We start from the raw sequence: 22232 nt of genomic DNA on the forward strand, positions 1-22232 counted from the left end.
TCCTGTCATCCAACACAGCCTGGAACATGGAAGTTAGAAGCTAATTAGCTGCTTCTTTCTCTCTCTACTTTCTCTATCTCCAAGGCTTAGTAAATAGACCCAAAAGTACCAATTAATGAGCTCCTTACTATAATTTTACAGGTTGCATTTGAAAAATGAGTTAGGAGTTGCTTGGTTGATATTTTATCTATACCTCTCAACATTGTGAGGAGCCAGGTCGGGACTCTTGTGTGCCAAAGGTGCGCATGTCCAAAAACTGTAAAAAGGTTGTCAGCCACGCCCTTTTTTGTCATTGTAGGGGCATGTCTAGCACTCTATGAGCTGTTGGCTATGCCATGCTCACAACTAGAGATGAGCGGGTTCAGTTTTCGGAGAACCAAACCCACCCAAACATTGGGATCCGGGCCCGACTCTGGTTTTCCTGCCAGCCTCGGATCTGAAAGCAAGGCAAAACTTCATCATCCCGCTGTCGGATTCTCAAGGGTTTTTTATTAAATATAAATTCCTGTGCATCAGCGCTATGTTCACTACAGAATTGGAGAGTGTACTGCATGGACGTGTCCTCCCATGTGCTCTGTGTCCTCCCATGTGTTCTGTCCTCCATAGGCCTGCTGTTTAGGGGTGATTCAGGGGCTCTGCTGATCTCTCAGGGAACTCTGCTCACTGCCCCTGAAAAATCATATATTTAAAAAAAAATTGTGCTATCCTCTCATTTGTGCTCTGTTATCCATAGACCTGCTGTGTTTTAGGGTTGATTTAGGGGCTCAGTGCTGATCTGTCAGAAGGCTCTGCTAGCTGCCCCCAAAAAATAATATATTTTAAATTAATTTTTTTTGTGCTGTATGATCCCTGGCCAGTACACATCCAGGGACTGCTGCTGTGTGCATCCATCTAGGCCCTAGGGGTGTTTTTCTCTCCGATCATCTACAGGCTTTGGCCCAGTGTTAAAAAAAATTGTAAGTAAACTAATAAAACAAAACACTGAAGGTGAAAGTAATCCACAGTGCATCATTCTCTGTGACTTATACACATATTGTGGTGTGACACTGTTGGTGAAAGTTAACCTCAGTAAATCATTTTCTGTGACTTATAAATATATTGTTGTGTGATGCTGCCGGTGAAAGTTACTGCATTAAATCATTCTTTGTGACTTATACATGTATTGTTGTGCGACACTAAACCGCAGTGTGTAATGCTAATAATATATATTTCTGACTCACTTGTGCGACTCTGTCAGTAAAGCTAAACCACAGTGTGTAATAATATTAATAATATATATTTCCGACTCATTTGTGTGACACTGTCGGTGAAGCTAAACCTCAGTGTGTAATAATATATTTCTGACTCATTTGTGCGACACTATAACCACAGTGTGTTTTATAAAAAAATAATACTTATTTCTGACTCATTTGTGCAACACTGTCAGTAAAGCTAAACTTCAGTGTGTAATAATATATATTTCTCTGACGTCCTAGTGGATGCTGGGACTCCGTCAGGACCATGGGGATTAGCGGCTCCGCAGGAGACAGGGCACAAAAATAAAAGCTTTAGGACTAGGTGGTGTGCACTGGCTCCTCCCCCTATGACCCTCCTCCAAGCCTCAGTTAGGTTTTTGTGCCCGTCCAAGCAGGGTGCAATCTAGGTGGCTCTCCTAAAGAGCTGCTTAGAAAAAGTTATTAGGTTTTTTATTTTCAGTGAGTCCTGCTGGCAACAGGCTCACTGCAACGAGGGACTTAGGGGAGAAGAAGTGAACTCACCTGCGTGCAGGATGGATTGGCTTCTTAGGCTACTGGACACCATTAGCTCCAGAGGGATCGAACACAGGCCCAGCCATGGAGTCCGGTCCCGGAGCCGCGCCGCCGACCCCCTTGCAGATGCCGAAAAGTGAAGAGGTCCAGAAACCGGCGGCAGAAGACTTTTCAGTCTTCATGAGGTAGCGCACAGCACTGCAGCTGTGCGCCATTGTTGTCAGCACACTTCACACCAGCGGTCACTGAGGGTGCAGGGCGCTGGGGGGGGGGCGCCCTGGGCAGCAATGATAATACCTTGTTCTGGCTAAAAATACATCACATATAGCCCCTGGGGCTATATGGATGTATTTAACCCCTGCCAGGTCTCACAAACACCGGGAGAAGAGCCCGCCGAAATAGGGGGCGGGGCCTATCTCCTCAGCACACAGCGCCATTTTCCTGCACAGCTCCGCTGCGAGGAAGGCTCCCAGGACTCTCCCCTGCACTGCACTACAGAAACAGGGTAAAAAAACAGAGAGGGGGGCACTTTTTTGGCGATATTGATATATTAAGCTGCTATAAAGGAAACAACACTTCTGTAGGGTTGTTCCTATATATTTATAGCGCTTGGGTGTGTGCTGGCAAACTCTCCCTCTGTCTCCCCAAAGGGCTAGTGGGGTCCTGTCTTCGATAAGAGCATTCCCTGTGTGTCTGCTGTGTGTCGGTACGTGTGTGTCGACATGTATGAGGACGATGTTGGTGTGGAGGCGGAGCAATTGCCGGTAATGGTGATGTCACCCCCTAGGGAGTCGACACCGGAATGGATGGCTTTGTTTATGGAATTACGTGATAATGTCAGCACGTTACAAAAATCAGTTGACGACATGAGACGGTTGGCAAACCAGTTAGTACCTGTCCAGGCGTCTCAGACACCGTCAGGGGCTGTAAAACGCCCTTTACCTCAGTCGGTCGACACAGACCCAGACACGGACACCGAATCTAGTGTCGACGGTGAAGAAACAAACGTATTTTCCAGTAGGGCCACACGTTATATGATCACGGCAATGAAGGAGGCTTTGCATATCTCTGATACTGCAAGTACCACAAAAAGGGGTATTATGTGGGGTCTGAAAAAACTTCCTGTAGTTTTTCCTGAATCAGAGGAATTGAATGAAGAAAACTGCTAATTTCAAAGAAGTTATTGGCATTATATCCTTTCCCGCCAGAGGTTAGGGCGCGCTGGGAAACACCCCCTAGGGTGGATAAGGCACTCACACGCTTATCAAAACAAGTGGCGTTACCGTCTCCTGAAACGGCCGCCCTCAAGGATCCAGCTGATAGGAGGCTGGAAACTACTCTGAAAAGTATATACACTCATACTGGTGTTATACTGCGACCAGCCATCGCCTCTGCATGGATGTGCAGTGCTGGGGTGGTTTGGTCGGATTCCCTGACTGAAAATATTGATACCCTGGATAGGGACAGTATTTTATTGACTATAGAGTAATTAAAGGATGCTTTTCTTTATATGCGAGATGCTCAGAGGGATATTTGCACTCTGGCATCGAGAGTAAGTGCGATGTCCATATCTGCCAGAAGAAGTTTATGGACGCGACAGTGGTCAGGTGATGCGGATTCCAAACGGCATATGGAAGTATTGCCGTATAAAGGGGAGGAATTATTTGGGGTCGGTCTATCGGATTTGGTGGCCACGGCAACAGCCGGGAAATCCACCTTTTTACCTCAGGTCCCCTCCCAACAGAAAAAGACACCGTCTTTTCAGCCGCAGTCCTTTCGTTCCTATAAGAACAAGCGGGCAAAAGGACAGTCATATCTGCCCCGAGGCAAAGGAAAGGGTAAGAGAGTGCACCAAGCAGCTCCCTCCCAGGAGCAGAAGCCCTCCCCGGCTTCTGCAAAGCCCTCAGCATGACGTTGGGGCTTTACAAGCGGACTCAGGGGCGGTGGGGGGTCGACTCAAGAATTTCAGCGCACAGTGGGCTCACTCACAGGTGGACCCCTGGATCCTGCAGGTAGTATCTCAGGGTTACAGGTTGGAATTCGAGAAGTCTCCCCCTCGCCGGTTCCTAAAGTCTGCTCTGCCAACGTCTCCCTCAGACAGGGCGACGGTATTGGAAGCCATTCACAATCTGTATTCTCAGCAGGTGATAGTCAAGGTACCCCTCCTACAACAGGGAAAGGGATATCATTCCACACTATTTGTGGTACCGAAGCCGGACGGCTCGGTAAGACCTATTCTAAATCTGAAATCTTTGAACCTGTACATACAAAAATTCAAGTTCAAGATGGAGTCACTCAGAGCAGTGATAGCGAATCTGGAAGAAGGGGACTTTATGGTGTCCCTGGACATCAAGGATGCTTACCTGCATGTCCCAATTTGCCCTTCACATCAAGGGTACCTCAGGTTCGTGGTGCAAAACTGTCATTATCAGTTTCAGACGCTGCCGTTTGGATTGTCCACGGCACCTCGGGTCTTTACCAAGGTAATGGCCGAAATGATGTTTCTTCTGCGAAGAAAAGGCGTATTAATTATCCCTTACTTGGACGATCTCCTGATAAGGTCAAGGTCCAGAGAACAGCTGGGGGACGTAGTAGCACTAACCCAAGTAGTGCTGCAACAGCACGGGTGGATTCTGAATTTTCCAAAATCTCAATTGACCCCGACGACACGTCTGCTGTTCCTGGGAATGATTCTGGACACGGTTCAGAAAAAGGTGTTTCTTCCGGAGGAGAAAGCCAGGGAGTTATCCGAACTTGTCAGGAACCTCCTAAAACCAGGAAAAGTGTCTGTGCATCAATGCACAAGAGTCCTGGGAAAAATGGTGGCTTCTTACGAAGCGATTCCATTCGGCAGATTCCACGCACAAACTTTTCAGTGGGATCTGCTGGACAAATGGTCCGGATCGCATTTGCAGATGCATCAGCGGATAACTTTGTCTCCACGGACAAGGGTGTCTCTTCTGTGGTGGTTGCAGAGTGCTCATCTGTTAGAGGGCCACAGATTCGGCATACAGGACTGGGTCCTGGTGACCACGGATGCCAGTCTGAGAGGCTGGGGAGCGGTCACACAGGGAAGAAACTTCCAGGGAGTGTGGTCAAGCCTGGAGATGTCTCTTCACATAAATATACTGGAGCTAAGAGCGATTTACAATGCTCTAAGCGTGGCAAAACCCCTGCTTCAGGGTCAGCCGGTGTTGATCCAGTCGGACAACATCACGGCAGTCGCCCACGTAAACAGACAGGGCGGCACAAGAAGCAGGAGGGCAATGGCAGAAGCTGCAAGGATTCTTCGCTGGGCGGAAGATCATGTGATAGCACTGTCAGCAGTGTTCATTCCGGGAGTGGACAAGTGGGAAGCTGACTTCCTCAGCAGACACGATCTACACCCGGGAGAGTGGGGACTTCATCCAGAAGTCTTCCACATGATTGTGAACCGTTGGGAAAAACCAAAGGTGGATATGATGGCGTCCCGCCTCAACAAAAAACTGGACAGGTATTGCGCCAGGTCAGGAGACCCTCAGGCAATAGCTGTGGACGCTCTGGTAACACCGTGGGTGTTCCAGTCAGTGTATGTGTTTCCTCCTCTGCCTCTCATACCAAAAGTACTGAGAATTATACGGCAAAGGGGAGTAAGAACGATACTCGTGGCTCCGGATTGGCCAAGAAGAACTTGGTACCCGGAACTTCAGGAGATGCTCACGGAAGATCCGTGGCCTCTACCTCTAGGACGGGACCTGCTTCAGCAGGGACCGTGTCTATTCCAAGACTTACCGCGGCTGCGTTTGACGGCATGGCGGTTGAACGCCGAATTCTAAGGGAAAAAGGCATTCCGGAAGAGGTCATCCCTACCCTGGTAAAAGCCAGGAAGGAGGTGACTGCACAACATTATCACCACATTTGGAGAAAATATGTTGCGTGGTGTGAGGCCAGGAAGGCCCCGACGGAGGAATTTCAACTGGGTCGATTCCTACATTTCCTGCAAACAGGATTGTCTATGGGCCTCAAATTAGGGTCCATTAAGGTTCAAATTTCGGCCCTGTCGATTTTCTTCCAGAAAGAATTGGCTTCAGTTCCTGAAGTCCAGACTTTTGTAAAAGGAGTACTACATATACAGCCCCCGGTTGTGCCCCCAGTGGCTCCGTGGGATCTTAATGTAGTTTTGGATTTTCTCAAATCCCATTGGTTTGAGCCACTCAAATCGGTGGATTTGAAATATCTTACATGGAAAGTAACCATGCTACTGGCCCTGGCTTCAGCCAGGAGAGTGTCAGAATTGGCGGCTTTATCGTATAAAAGCCCATATCTGATTTTCCATTCGGACGCGTCCTCAGTTTCTGCCTAAGGTGGTTTCAGCGTTTCACCTGAACCAGCCTATTGTGGTGCCTGCGGCTACTAGCGATTTGGAGGATTCCAAGTTGCTGGACGTTGTCAGGGCATTGAAAATATATATTTCAAGGACGGCTGGAGTCAGAAAATCTGACTCGCTGTTTATACTGTATGCACCCAACAAGCTGGGTGCTCCTGCTTCTAAGCAGACGATTGCTCGTTGGATTTGTAGCACAATTCAACTTGCACATTCTGTGGCAGGCCTGCCACAGCCTAAATCTATCAAGGCCCATTCCACAAGGAAGGTGGGCTCATCTTGGGCGGCTGCCCGAGGGGTCTCGGCATTACAACTCTGCCGAGCAGCTACGTGGTCGGGGGAGAACACGTTTGTAAAATTCTACAAATTTGATACCCTGGCTAAAGAGGACCTGGAGTTCTCTCATTCGGTGCTGCAGAGTCATCCGCACTCTCCCGCCCGTTTGGGAGCTTTGGTATAATCCCCATGGTCCTGACGGAGTCCCAGCATCCACTAGGACGTCAGAGAAAATAAGATTTTACTTACCGATAAATCTATTTCTCGTAGTCCGTAGTGGATGCTGGGCGCCCATCCCAAGTGCGGATTGTCTGCAATACTTGTACATAGTTATTGTTACAAAAAAATCGGGTTGTTATTGTTGTGAGCCGTCTGTTCAGAGGCTCCTACGTTTGTCATACTGTTAACTGGGTTCAGATCACAAGTTGTACGGTGTGATTGGTGTGGCTGGTATGAGTCTTACCCGGGATTCAAAATCCTTCCTTATTGTGTACGCTCGTCCGGGCACAGTATCCTAACTGAGGCTTGGAGGAGGGTCATAGGGGGAGGAGCCAGTGCACACCACCTAGTCCTAAAGCTTTTATTTTTGTGCCCTGTCTCCTGCGGAGCCGCTAATCCCCATGGTCCTGACGGAGTCCCAGCATCCACTACGGACTACGAGAAATAGATTTATCGGTAAGTAAAATCTTATTTTCTGACTAATTTCTGCGAAACTGTAACCACTGGTGTGCGATATAAAAAATAATAATACATACAGAATTTCTGACTCATTTGTGAGACACTGTAACCGCAGTGTGTGATATAAAAAATAATACATATTTCTGACTCATATTTGAGACACTGTAACTGCAGTGTATGATATAAAAAATAATATATATATATTTTGATTTTCATTAATATTTTGTGCTGTGTCATCCCAGTATACATCCATGGACTGCAGCTGCTCTGTACATCTAGGGGAGTTCTGTCAGTCCACCAAAAATAAAATACTTTTTTTTATATATATATTTTGTGCTGTATCCTCCCAGTATACATCCAGACATGCTCCGTCCATATCAGGGTGCTGTTACCGTTGCTTATATTCTTATTGTTATAATTTGCTGTCCTATTGTTATAATTCTTCTTATCACAGCATTGTGATTCATTAAAATTTAAATTATTAATAATAATTATAAATTAACAAAATTTAAAATAGGAATTTAATACCTACCGGTAATTCCTTTACTCGTAGTCCGTAGTGGATACTGGGAAATGTAGTTACCATGGAATATAAATCGGATCCACTGGAGCCTGGCACTTTACGGAAGCATTAGTGTGTGCTGGCTCCTCCCCTCTATGCCCCTCCTGCAGACTCCTTCAAGAAAAACTGTGCCCAAGGAGACGGACATACTTTGAGAAAAGGATATAACACAAAACAGCGGTGAGGCAACTAACCAACACACAACGATAACAAAGACAGTAGAGCTAACCATAAGAGAGGAAAGCAACACTAACTACAAGAAGGGTAGCAACGCTAACCAAACATGGAACAGGGAAAGCAACAGCAGACCCAACAAAGAATTCTTACAACCAGGTGAGCAGGAAATGAAGCACTGAGGTGGGCACCCAGTATCCACTACGGACTACATGAAAAGGAGTTACCGGTAGGCATTAAATTCCTATTTCCTCTAACATTCTAGTGGATATTGGGAAATGTAGTTACCATGGGGAAGTCCCAAAGCTTCCAGAATGGGTAGGAGAGTGCTGAGACCCTTGCAAAACCGCCTGACCAAACTGAAGGTCATCTTTGGCCAAGGTGTCGAACCTGTAGAACTTGAAGAACATGTTCAAACCAGACCAAGTAACTGTCCGTCACAACTGTAAAGCCGAAACACCCCGGGAAGCCACCCAGGAAGAACCCACTGACCTTGTGGAGTGGGCCTGAATAGAACTCGGCAGCGGCAGAGCTGCTCAAGTAGAGGCTTGTTGAATAGACAACCTGAGCCAACGAGCAATGGATTGCTTGGAAGCAGGACAACCAATTTTGGTAGCATCATAAAGGACGAAAAGTGAGTCAGACTTCCTGTGATGAGCAGTCCTTTTTACGTAAATCTTTAAAGCCCTCATAACATCCAGGGACTTTGGAGCAATGGAAGTGGTACCACAATATGTTGATTTACGTGAAATGCCGACACTACTTTTGGCAAAAACTGTGGGTGAGTCCTGAGCTCCGCCCTATCCTCGTGAAATATCAAGTACGGGGTTCTTATTGGATAAGAAAAAAATAATCTGAAAGCGCTGGTATTCAATTAAAAATATTTCCTTTTTATTTTAATGTAAACATATATAGATATATATCCTATTTAAAACCATAAATCTAAAATATATTTATAGTATACACTCACAGCACATGAATGAGACAATTAGCATATAATTAAGACAATTTTGCATGGGTTTCCTTCACAGACCTGAGATCTCCATCTATGTATACAGAGAATTTTGAAGACTTAATAATCTCTAATAACTACAGTATCTCTAGTCTGTAATTTACACACATGCAAAAGAACCTTTCTAAGGTAATCTGAAAGGCCACATATATATATAACTCTAAACGGAAAGAATTTTTCAGCTAGGATTATTAAGAGAACAGCAGAAAAGCATCTCACTGTTATAGCTTTAAGAAGCAAGAAAGGTGTTTAAGCAAGAGTCTCACAGCTGTGTTAATTACAATCTCTTTCAGTACATACTTCTCAAGCCTTTTTGCTTTGCATGCAGTTAGAATTTAAAAGTTCTGTTTTCCAAAGGTACATGGGAAGCTGTATTTTTTAGTTGCAAAAAATATGGTTTTGTTAGTATGCAAGTACCTTAAATCTCAGTCTCATATCATCATGGCCATGAAAAAACTTTTATATATAAAAAAACAGCATTGGTAAAATTACCACACTTTATCCACTTGTATTCCTCTCCTTTTGTGATCTCCGTATACTGTTCCCACAGATTGGACTCCTGGCTGCCTATTGCCGTTTGGTTGGCAGCTGATAAAGCTAAATATTTATCTTATAACATTCACTATAAAATGGGTAAGAGACTCAGTACGCAATTGGCATATGGGGTACCGTAAGGGTATGCACTTAGCGTAGCAGACGCTTATCCGTGGTCAAGACGCACATGCGACACGTTCGCTCACAGCTTAACGCTTTGTGATGAGCACGCTATAGGCAGCCGACTACCGTAATGCTACGCTACTAGCGTAGCGTACGCTCGTGACCACGAGGGGAACACGAGCGGCGCAGACGCTCACGGGATGACACTCAGTAAACCTTGTATGCAACACAGTGAAAGATTGAGTTTGTACTGTAAACCTTACTACTGAAATACTGTAGCGATATAACGCTGCTTAACCTTGTTAATACTAAAGCTGCTTGAGCGATTGAGACGCTCCGATTACCCTCTGCAATGTAATAAACACACAATACCTTGCTAAGGTTCCAACACCTTTACTAACAATATCTAGCTATGTAAAAGTTAAAAAAACAGTTAACAGTTCATACACTACAGGCTAACCTCAATATCTAAGCAGAATAACTACACATAAATATACAATAGCGGCACAATCGCAAACAATAACATACAATGAGAGAGAGAGAGAGATCGTGGCAGAATACAGTCAGAGATTTAGAATGGTCACAGAGAATAACTTACACACACTGGGGAATGATCGCTGCGCAGTCCTGGTACCAGCTCCGAGTTAGTCAAGATGAAAACCGTTTGTGGAGAGAAGACTGAGCTGGCCAGGCTGGCTGTCCTTATATACACTGCATACAGTATACTACAAAGGGACCTACAATCTCATTGTTCATTGGACACAGGAATGTCTCCTCGCATCATAACAAAAGGTCATAGGTTAGTTTGAACAGGTGGGCTGTGACTATATCAAACTGCTCAGGTGGGAGGGAATCTCAGAATTCCCGCCGCATGGATAATGAACCGCAAATATAGTAAATGTCCAGAAACTACTAATAGACATAACTATACGCAGGAGCGATTAATCTTTACCTAACCAGCACTGGATTGTTTCTAATAAAATGTTCTTTAGTTAGGTACCAAACACCACTGCTCAAACCCTGTCTGACCCTTCGTATCATGCAAAGAGGAATTTCTCTGTCCAGCGACCAGTTACATTAAACAAACTTACAGTCATTATTAAGGGGAACATTATCTATAAAACATACTATTTGGTTTTATTATTTAACGATTGAGTCGCCCGCTAGACGCACACAAACTCTACCGTAAATAAACATACCACGCGCTCGAGCGCATGGCAGAGCAGGCGCCATCACGCAGCTGCGAGTATCCGCACGCACAGGAGAGAATGTGCACGTGCAGCGGGCAAGCGCATGAGGTGAATATATGGCAACGTGTAGCATGATATTTTTCCAACTTTGACAGTCCACCCTTTGGCAGTCATCAATAACTGTCACTTCCTAAAACAGTTCAAAAAAGAAAAATATATGTCATAATGTAAATACCATTTTATGATTGTGTAAAGGGAGGAGAGGAGCAGGTGGGAAAAAGGTATGACCTAGTGAAATAGTAGAAGCATGTGTGTATGAATCCATGTTTGAGGGGTCATGTATCATCGTGCCGTACGTGTTTTAAATCAAGCTTCGAGGTATTGCGAAGTATACATTTGAATCCTTCTTATCCCGTATTACGGGTCTGTGGATGGGCTGTCAAACTTTACCGAGCTCTTTTCGGCTTTTGGTTGCAACAAATGGGGAAGCACATTTAGTTGATGATACATGAATGGGGGGATATGTGAGTGCTGATATCTGTATCTATATTCCCTATCGACTATGTGTGTCATTACCTGAAGGTTGTAGAGGTGAAGATAAGAAGCAATTATTATAAATGCAGTCGTACACTATGTGAGTTTAATATGCATTTGATGATTGAGGTCTTGTCTGAAGTCTAGTCTTGATGTACATGTTGTCTGATGTCTCTCGGTGCTTTTGCTATAAATAACGAGCAAAAGTTGTTCCATTGTCCATAAAGTTACAGTCTCTAAAGTGTTGGGCTATCGTAAAAGTTAAAGTCACTAGGGAAATTGGGGGCTTGTAGCATAGTTCATCAATGGTCTGTTTAAAAGAGGTTGTCAAATTCTTCTTCCAAGCGGATGTCTTTGTACCTTGGAGGAAAACAAAGGAGAAACGGGTGAAAGAAACGGACCGTGGAATCACATTTTCATCACAACATTGTCTCTATCGTTGGGTCATAAATCAAATTAGTTGTTGTTAGTACAGTGTCCTCGCTCCTTAGACTCATCACCCTGGTATTACTTTTACTCTTCGTTAAAACCCGAACGCATCTAAATATCAGGCCAACCAATATGACGACTCCTAGAATACACAAAAGAAATTTCCCTACATCCATAATAATATCTTGGGCCCATTCTCCTAAGCTCGAGAACCAATTTCGTGGGTTCAACCATGACACCCAATTGGTCATCTCATTACCCACAGCAGCGAGTGTGAGATTGTGTTTCCTTCGAAACTCCCACTTTAATTGTAGAATGTCATCCATCTTTTGGTCTATGACCTCGGCTGGGTCCTCTGTGCTGTTTGTGATGTACGTGCAGCACTTTATTCCATATTGAGTTGCTAGGGTAACACAATACCCGCCTGTCACAGCTGTGAGGTAATTAAGAATCATCCTATGCTGAACCAGTTCTGTTTTGTAGGCTTGTAACTCTTTCCCAGTGTACCTGAATGTGTCGTCATACATTTCGGTGATATTGTCTAATAAATTTGCAAGCGCAGATATATATTTATAATTTATCACTCCTCTGGCGGTACGAGTGATATCTAACGCGAGTAGGAATTGAATCCCGGTGGATTCATGGATCAGATCAGAGGCTGAATGCTCTGTCCTTTCTATCAGGTGCCGTTTAACGACGTGCTCGTAATGAGTGTGAGTATAAGGAGCTTGGGCACTGCGGTGAATATCTTTCATTTTGTTATGGGTTACAGTCATTACTTCAGGCAGTACTTTTCCAATATAACACAGTCCCTCTGAGTTTGGGGCAAGCCACTTATACGCCTTCCTCCCGCATATGAAAAATGCATCATCGGGGAGGACATATGGGACGGAGTATGACATTATCATGTTACAAATTTTCCATGTGAAATCTCCTAACCCTAACTCTCCCATCTGTTTAGTACACGTATCAGGTTGTACGATATGTGCACAGTATCCTGGTGATACTTCTCCAACTCGCATGGTCCTACTTCCTAGAGTGTACCTATACCTGAAATATTTTCCATGGTCGGCTATCTGGCGTATAAGTTCTGTGTCTATGGGCATTCTGTCGGCTCTGTATGAAAAGGTCATGGTTTGATTACTCCATGACACTTCACAATTTCCCGGCTTTCGGGGATTGGAAATGTTAAAGCACACTAAGGACCTATCCACATGATATTGGTGGAGCTTCAAACTAGGAGGACTAGAGATATTAAACCTCTTGTCTACCGGCCTCCCACCACTTAGCTCAAGTACCTCTCCTACAGTTAAAGGGAATGGTACTAGTCCTGATTTGCTATGACCTTGAGGTACTTGAGAGCATACCCAACGGTCTGTCTGATTTAACACTTTACCCACTAAGGAGTGATAGTCACTCAATGGATGCCGGTCCATGTGAACATTAAAACTGGACTGACATTTCTTTATGCACCCATCCTCAACTATATTGTCACAATGCCTACAGATGCAGTTCTCTTCAGCTAACAATCCTTCACAATTCCTTCTATTGTCAATGCTACCAGATCGTTTTCTGATACTCGCCTTTACTCGGAGATTATGTTGCTCTTGGAAATTTACGCCTGCATCCTGGTCATCAGAACCCATTCCCGATCCTTTCTCGACCTCCATGGTACTCTCACCGAAACAGACTGCTTTGGTCAACATCATGGTCAACAGGAAAATCCGGATCACAGTCTCTTGGGGCAAGTCCATCTTAGAGGAGTAAAAGGAGAAAATGAGAAGGGGGAAAGGAAATAGGAGGGAGGTGGGAACTGGAGAAAATAACAAATGGGAAAAAGAAATCTGGCTCGACAAGCTTCCGGTCTTATTATTCTCAGCGCTCAGGTGTCGTCTCAATCCTCCCGGAACAGACACTCTAGTGATACAACCTCTACCGTCTGTTCTTTATCACGGGACTTCTCTGGATCAGCAACCTTTTTACAATGAGACGAATGGACCCAAGTCTCCCTCTCGGCAACCTTCAACGCTGTTGTGCTGGTCAATAAGACTTGATATGGTCCTACCCATCTGTCAATAAGGCAACCTGAGCGTAGAAAATTCCGTATCATTACATAATCCCCAGGTTCAATGTCATGACAATTACTGTCTGGCAGATCAGGAATCACTAACTTTAGATTATCATTCTGATTCCTCAATTGCTTACTCATCTTAACCAAATACTTTACAGTGACTTCATTGTTACATTTCAAATCATCCTGGGGGTTAATCATAACATGGGGTTGTCGACCAAACAAAATTTCAAAAGGAGACAGATTAAGAGGGGACCTGGGAGTGGTTCTGATGCTGTATAATACGATTGGCAAAGCTTCGGGCCATAACAGTCCTGTTTCAGTCATTACCTTGCTCAATTTATTTTTAATAGTGCTGTTTACTCTTTCCACCTTCGCACTCGCCTGGGGGCGGTACGGAGTGTGCAGCTTACTATTAATTCCCATCAACTTACACATTGTTTGAAAGACTTCACCTGTAAAATGGGTACCCCTATCACTTTCAATGATTCTAGGGATACCATACCTACACACAAATTCCTGCACAATTTTCTTTGCAGTAAATACAGCGGTATTTGTGGCCGCGGGAAATGCTTCAACCCAATTTGAGAACACATCAAGTCATGAGTCAGCCCATGTGCTGCTTCCGCTAGACTTGGAAGGTATGCTCTGGGTGCCACTGGCTTACCCTGTCCATCTGTCCAGAGTCCTGAGGACTCCTGGCCATATCCTTTTGACCTCCAAACTGCCTTTTCCTGTGGGGAACACAAATTTTGCATTTCACACAATTTCCGTGTGTTTACAGTATTAAATACCATCAGTTGTGTACTGTCTGTTTGTATGGGGTTACTAGCTGCTGATTTAGCAGCTTCATCTGCTCGGCTGTTACCAAGTGATACCGGGTCTTGGCTATATGTGTGAGCTTTACACTTGATAACAGCCACTCTGTCGGGTTCCTGTATCGCTGTTAGAAGTCTTTTGATGTGGGCTGCATGCGCTACGGGTGTGCCAGCAGCTGTCATGAAATTTCTGAGGCGCCATAGGGCCCCGAAATCATGGACTACTCCGAAGGCGTACCTAGAATCTGTGTAAATATTGGCTGATTTGCCCTTAGCCAATTCACATGCTCTGGTTAGGGCAACCAGTTCAGCAACTTGTGCTGAGTGTGGTGGGCCTAGCGGTTCCGCTTCTATGGTACCTTGGTCATCTACGACTGCGTATCCAGTACACAAGTCTCCCGAGTCCATCTGTCTGTGACAACTACCGTCAGTGTAGAAAGTAAAATCTACATCTTCCAGTGGGTTGTCACTGATGTCAGGCCTTGCCGTGAAATTTTGGGTCAAATATTCCATACAATCATGCGTGTCATCCCCTGTATTAAATCCTCCTTCACCATCACTCTCATCCTCCACCCTTTGTGCCTGTCCAGGCACACCTGGGAGATACGTTGCAGGATTTAATGCGCTGCATCTCCTTATGGTGATGTTTACGGGGGCCATCAATGCCAATTCCCGTTTTGTAAACCGCGCTGATTAGACATGTCTGGATTGGGCCGAATTCAGTAAGGCTGACACTGCATGTGGTGTATGAATTGTGAGGTTGTGTCCTAGCACTACATCTTTGCTCTTTGTGACTAGCAATGCTATTGCTGCAACACTTCGCAAGCATGTGGGGAGGGATCGCGCTACCATATCTAGCTGAGCGCTATAGTAGGCTACCGGCCTGTTGGCATCACCATGCTTCTGGGTTAAGACACCTGCTGCGCACCCAGCACTCTCTGTTCCGTACAGCTCAAAGGGTTTCCCATAGTCAGGCATACCTAATGCTGGTGCCTGCGTTAGGCACTGTTTAAGTCTCTCAAATGCCATCTCAGATTCGTCTGTGTGCGAAATCCGATCAGGTTTGCTTGATGAGACCATCTCCTGCAAAGGTAGGGCTAGTATGGAAAAACCTGGGATCCAGTTACGGCAATACCCACACATTCCTAAAAATGTTCTAATCTGTTGCTGGGTTTGTGGCAAGGTCATGTCGCGAATTGCTTGAATTCTATCAGCGGTAAGGTGTCTCAGTCCTTGTGTTAAACAGTGTCCCAAATACTTCACACGGGTCTGGCATAACTGTAACTTGTCCTTGGAAACCTTGTGTCCTGTGTCTGAAAGATGAAACAGGAGTTGTTTCGTATCTCTCAGGGACGCTTCCAGTGAATCTGAACACAGCAGTAAATCATCCACATACTGTATCAATATTGATCCACTCTCTATTTGGAAAGACTGTAAACAATCATGCAGGGCCTGTGAGAAAATACTTGGACTGTCTATGAAACCTTGTGGTAATCGAGTCCAAGTGTACTGAACTCCTCTGTATGTGAATGCGAATAAGTATTGACTGTCAGGGTGTAGAGGTACCGTGAAGAAAGCGGAGCAGAGGTCAATTACAGTGAAAAATTTGGCAGAGGGAGGGATTTGCATAAGGATGACAGCTGGATTTGGCACTACGGGGAATTGACTCTCAACTATTTTGTTGATCCCTCTTAGATCCTGCACTAATCTGTAACCCCTCCCGCCACTCTTTTTAACAGGGAAGATGGGACTATTGGCAATGCTGGACGTTCTTACCAGAATGCCCTGTTGTAGCAAGCGCTCTATTACAGGGTAAACTCCTAACTCCACCTCTGGCTTCAGAGGGTATTGTGGGATTTTTGGAGCTATCCTACCATCTTTTACTTGTACAACTACTGGGGCTACGTTTGCCATTAATCCAGTGTCTTGTCCATCCTTGGTCCAAAGTGATTCCGGTATCTGGGAAATAATTTCCTCTACCTTGGACGGACACCTATTTACAACAACAGTGTGTGACATTAATCTTGTTGGGGAGTCTAGCATATCCTGCGCTTCCTGAGCGTGGTTTTCAGGTATGTCCAAGAACACACCTTCAGGAGTACAGTATATGACGCATCCCATTTTGCACAGTAAATCTCTCCCTAGGAGATTAGTCGGAGCCGATGCAGCCAGCAGAAAAGAATGCTTGGTATGCAAAGGCCCTATCGTAATCTCTGCAGGTTTGCTTAAAGGGTAGTGCTGTACTACTCCTGTTACTCTCATGGCTGGAATTGTTTTACCAGTGGTTCTCATGCCCACGGTCGAATTTATCACTGACTTGGCCGCCCCCGTATCTACAAGGAAATTTAGAGATTTACCAGCTACATCAATTGTGACCTCGGGTTCACTTCCAAGGCTCGCAATTAATTTTACTGGCTGCAGATTACAGGTGTGGCCCCACCCCTATGGTGCGTGGTGACCTCCCTGCATTGCGCTGGCAGCTATTACCTGTGAAGGAGGTAAATGGGAACTATCAGTGACTTGCCAGTCTCTTTTTGGGGGATACCTTTTTGTTTCCTCTGCGTGTGGCTCATAACTCCGTCTCTGCGGTCCTTGATCCCAATTTCGTGTGTCATGTCGTTGTCTAGGGGGTTGATATGATTTTTGTGCATTTTTCGATCTGCAGTCTCGTGCAAAATGTCCCTCTTTATGACAGTAATAACAAGTTATCACATTTGACTTTCCCACAGGGGTCGGAGATTTATACTGAGGTGGCCTTGTGGTCAGGGCCTGTATACTTACGGCCATTAACTTATCACTTTGTGACTCCCTGTGTCTGGTGATATTCCGATCATGATCAATAGCGGCCTCTCTCAAAGTAGCCACCGACAGACCTCGCCAACATGGTTGGGTGGTCTGTACCCTCGTCCTCAATACTTCCTTTAAACCATCCATTAACACAGATACTGCTACTTCTCTATGATTCACATTTGTCTTAATGTCTTCTATGCCTGTATACTTAGCCATTTCCTGTAGTGCCCGATGAAAATAATCAGCAGCTGTTTCTCCCTCTTTTTGTTTGATGGAGAAAATTTTGTTCCATTTGGCAACAGCTGGAAAATACTCTTTTAACTGTAAATTTATTCTCTTTACATTATCTTGGTTGTACACGTCCGTAAGGGGTACCTCTTCATCTAATTTACAGTCAGCTATAAATCTCGCTGAGTCGACATTGGAGGGTAAACATGCCCTCAGCAAAATCTGCCAGTCTTTGTTATTGGGCTCCACAGTATTTCCTAGCTCTCTAATGTATTTCTGGCTTGCAACTAGATCTTTCCTAGGATCAGGGAATTCAGACACCATTGATCTTAATTCCATTCGGGAAAAGGGGCAGTGCATGGCGATGTGTCTGACAGGAGTGACTCCTGAAGTGTCAGTTTTCCCATTTGGCACTGCAATTACCCTAACGGGATTAAGTTCAATAACATCATTCTGAGTAGATTCTACAACATGTGGTGTAATGGTTTCAGCATAGTGTATGGTGCCGTACTTACCAGTTGATATGACCTCACCTGTCCCTCCACTAGGGGCCTTTGATACTGCTCTTACTGGTTGGGACGTGCCCACTGTTGTTTCTGCTATGGTGGCTGCTAGAGAGAGTGCTGATATTGTTGTTGGCTCATCCTCTTGGTCACAATCCTGGGGAAAGTTTAAAACAGGGCACAGCTTGCACGGGTTAATATTAGCATCAACAATCTTGGTTACATTATTCTTAACATTTATACAGTTACTAAGTGCATGTTTATCATACACCAGTGTGCAATTCTCTGTAACCACTTTCTCTCCCGTTATGTATGGTGGTGGTGGCGCGGTGGCTATCAGTTTCCTGATAGGGTTAGATCCAGCCGCTTGAGCCAATCCTCTTTGTATTTCACCTTCCTGTTGCCATAACTGTAAATAATCATAATGTTTGATCCGTCTCTTTGCAGATTTAATGAGACGTATCCTTCTCCTTAGATTTTGTAACACCTCGGGACTAAAACTGCCTACCCGTGGGAACTTTTCCCCATCATGCACAGTCATTATTTCCCATTTATCGCACAAAACCTCTGTGTGTGAACCGTATTTCTCACACATGACATACCTTGCCGACCCGATTGGTCGGTTTACTAAGTCAACCCGAACCGAGGTTGATCGCCCCCTACCTGAACAACTGGCCCCCATCTTTGCAGGTGTTTCACTACCTCTGACCTTCAAATCAGGGTCTTCAGCGAACCCTTACAAAAACCAAGATGTCCGGGGTAGGCCGGCGGCGGAAGTTTACCGAGTACCTCCACTCACTCGCCCACGTCGACCAATATGCCCACACACTACCTTAGCGCTGGCGTACTCAACCTAGGGCCCCTGGGACCTGAACCTCTATTTACTGGAACATGTGGGTGTGATCCGAAGAGCACTTAACCCTTCCCAGTAACTATTGGTTGTTAGAGAATTCCCGAGTGACCAGCGAACCTCCCTTAAAATAAAAAAATTACACAAATCACGTTAGAATGTGCAAATAGCGTGTATGACCCCTCTAGCGTACGCAAATGGTACTGGGTCAAGTTACTAACTAATGCACACAATTACGTGCGGTACAATCGTTCTGCACATAAGCAACTAATCTTATGTGCGGAGCGACCAGTGGAATCGAAAATTGTGGCTGCGAATTCCTTCAGCCAGAGCTTAATGGCCTATATGGGTACCGCACCAACCCTTCCTGGTGTTGTGCTTCTTTATCTCTTTATCTATAGCGGACTTCCTAGTCTGCTGTACCTAGACCTCCTGGTCTGTCTGGACCTCCTGGTCTATGCTACAGTAGACCTCCTGGTCTGCTATACTCTAATGCTCTTATTTTAAATGTTTAACAAGGGATGCCTCCCAAGCCACCGTGCCGTCACTTACACGTATGTACCTCACGAGAACTCGATGATTTCCTGTGGTTCCACCCCAAAATTTAGAAACTTATATATATATACACACTCTTTCACCTCATATACTCTTTACTTTCGTTTCTGCGCAGAAATCCCTTTCATTCAGTATCGCAGGCTAATCCCGAGGAGTTGCAACTAGAGAAGGATCTATTAGCTTAAAATTTTGGACACTGAGATTGATTTGCGCTATTATCGCGTTGCCTCCTTATCGCCTAACTAAAACAATACTATCGTGTGATTTGTATCACATGGGCGTACCCAGACGCTCCGTTGCTTAATATACGCTCCGTGCGTCGGCCCTTGCGTCGCGTACGCTAGTCCCGCCCTTTGTTAGAGACACATGTACGCAAGCCAGGTATATCCACAGAAATACAATTAACACGTTTATATCAATGTAGATGATCTTTAGCTGTAATCATGTACTGAACACCACACAGAACTTCCTTGTATTTTAGGCAAGCCGTGCGCGTGTTTTACAAATTACTCCTTAACGTATTAATTTCACTTTTAACTACCAATAGCAACAAATCTTTCTCAGCACGTTATCAATTGTGAAATGGCAAGCAGGAAGGTGAGGTGTGAAAATACACAAATGGAAAAAGAAATACAAGTGTGTGCGTATGTTGCGTACGCAATGTGTACCAAACAGAAATAAAACAGTTTAAAAGACAATAGCGTACTGTTCTTACCTTCCGGTTCCGGATTCCACCAGCACTCCTACAGCGATGCAGACGCTTATCTAGCCAGCACTACTGTATCCCTCACCACTAATACGGATACGAAGGGATACTGCCTTCCCGCCCTTGCTGACAGATAAAGTCTGTGTTTGCTAGTGCGGATATGTGGAGGACGGACGAGCTGCCAATTGATAAAGCTAAATATTTATCTTATAACATTCACTATAAAATGGGTAAGAGACTCAGTACGCAATTGGCGTATGGGGTACCGTAAGGGTACGCACTTAGCGTAGCAGACGCTTATCCGTGGTCGAGACGCACATGCGACACGTTCGCTCACAGCTTAACGCTTGGTGACGAGCACGCTATAGGCGGCCGACTACCGTAATGCTACGCTACTAGCGTAGCGTACGCTCGTGACCTCGAGGGGAACACGAGCGGCGCATATGCTCACGGGATGACACTCAGTAAACCTTGTATGCAACACAGTGAAAGATTGAGTTTGTACTGTAAACCTTACTACTGAAATACTGTAGCGATATAACGCTGCTTGACCTTGTTAATACTAAAGCTGCTTGAGCGATTGAGACGCTCCGATTACCGTCTGCAATGTAATAAACACACAATACCTTGCTAAGGTTCCAACACCTTTACTAACAATACCTAGCTATGTAAAAGTTAAAAAAACAGTTAACAGTTCATACACTACAGGCTAACATCAATATCTAAGCAGAATAACTACACATAAATATACAATAGCGGCACAATCGCAAACAATAACATACAATGAGAGAGAGATCGTGGCAGAATACAGTCAGAGATTTAGAATGGTCACAGAGAATAACTTACACACACTGGGGAATGATCGCTGCACAGTCCTGGTACCAGCTCCGAGTTATTCAAGATGAAAACCATTTGTAGAGAGAAGACTGAGCTGGCCAGGCTGGCTGTCCTTATATACACTGCGTACAGTATACTACAAAGGGACCTACAATCTCATTGTTCATTGGACACAGGAATGTCTCCTCGCATCATAACAAAAGGTCATAGGTTAGTTTGAACAGGTGGGCTGTGACTATATCAAACTGCTCAGGTGGGAGGGAATCTCAGAATTCCCGCCGCATGGATAATGAACCGCAAATATAGTAAATGTCCAGAAACTACTAATAGACATAACTATACGCAGGAGCGATTAATCTTTACCTAACCAGCACCGGATTGTTTCTAATAAAATGTTCTTTAGTTAGGTACCAAACACCACTGCTCAAACCCTGTCTGACCCTTCGTATCATGCAAAGAGGAATTTCTCTGTCCAGCGACCAGTTACATTAAACAAACTTACAGTCATTATTAAGGGGAACATTATCTATAAAACATACTATTTGGTTTTATTATTTAACGATTGAGTCGCCCACTAAACGCACACAAACTCTACCGTAAATGCACATACCACGCGCTCGAGCGCATGGCCGAGGAGGCGCCATCACGCAGCTGCGAGTATCCGCACGCACGGGAGAGAATGTGCACGTGCGGGCAAGCGCATGAGGTGAATATATGGCAACGTGTAGCATGATATTTTTCCGACTTTGACACAGCCTTTAGCAATGTAGAGTCCTCACTTTCGATGCTCCAGTTCACTTGGAGGAAAAGGGGATAGTAGTGTAGTCCTTTGTTCATATAAATAACCTTTGCTCATATAAATAAAACGTGTTTCTCCATCTCTTTGAAGTCGTCAGCGGCTTCCTCAGTCAGAATGAGCTATGTACTGGGTGATCTGCCTTTTAAGTCCCGGTCCCACTGGCCATGCATGCGTTGTGGCTTTGCTGTTCAAGCTTCCTTTCCATCCTAACCATGTCACTGCCAACCCCATGTGCATGTGCGGCGGCCATATCTTGTATTCCAGGTGCCGGTATGCGTTCCACCGGAATTCCTTGTTTATATATTTTCTACTTAGTTAGATCTTTCTCCTCTATTGCACACCCAGAAAAAAACAAATATATATATATATATATATATATATATATATACATATAACTCATTTTTAATATACATACATGTGGCTCACATAAAACGCACATTTAACAATGTATG

This window comes from Pseudophryne corroboree, chromosome 5 (assembly GCF_028390025.1).
Source record: "Pseudophryne corroboree isolate aPseCor3 chromosome 5, aPseCor3.hap2, whole genome shotgun sequence".
NCBI classification, from domain to species: domain Eukaryota; kingdom Metazoa; phylum Chordata; class Amphibia; order Anura; family Myobatrachidae; genus Pseudophryne; species Pseudophryne corroboree.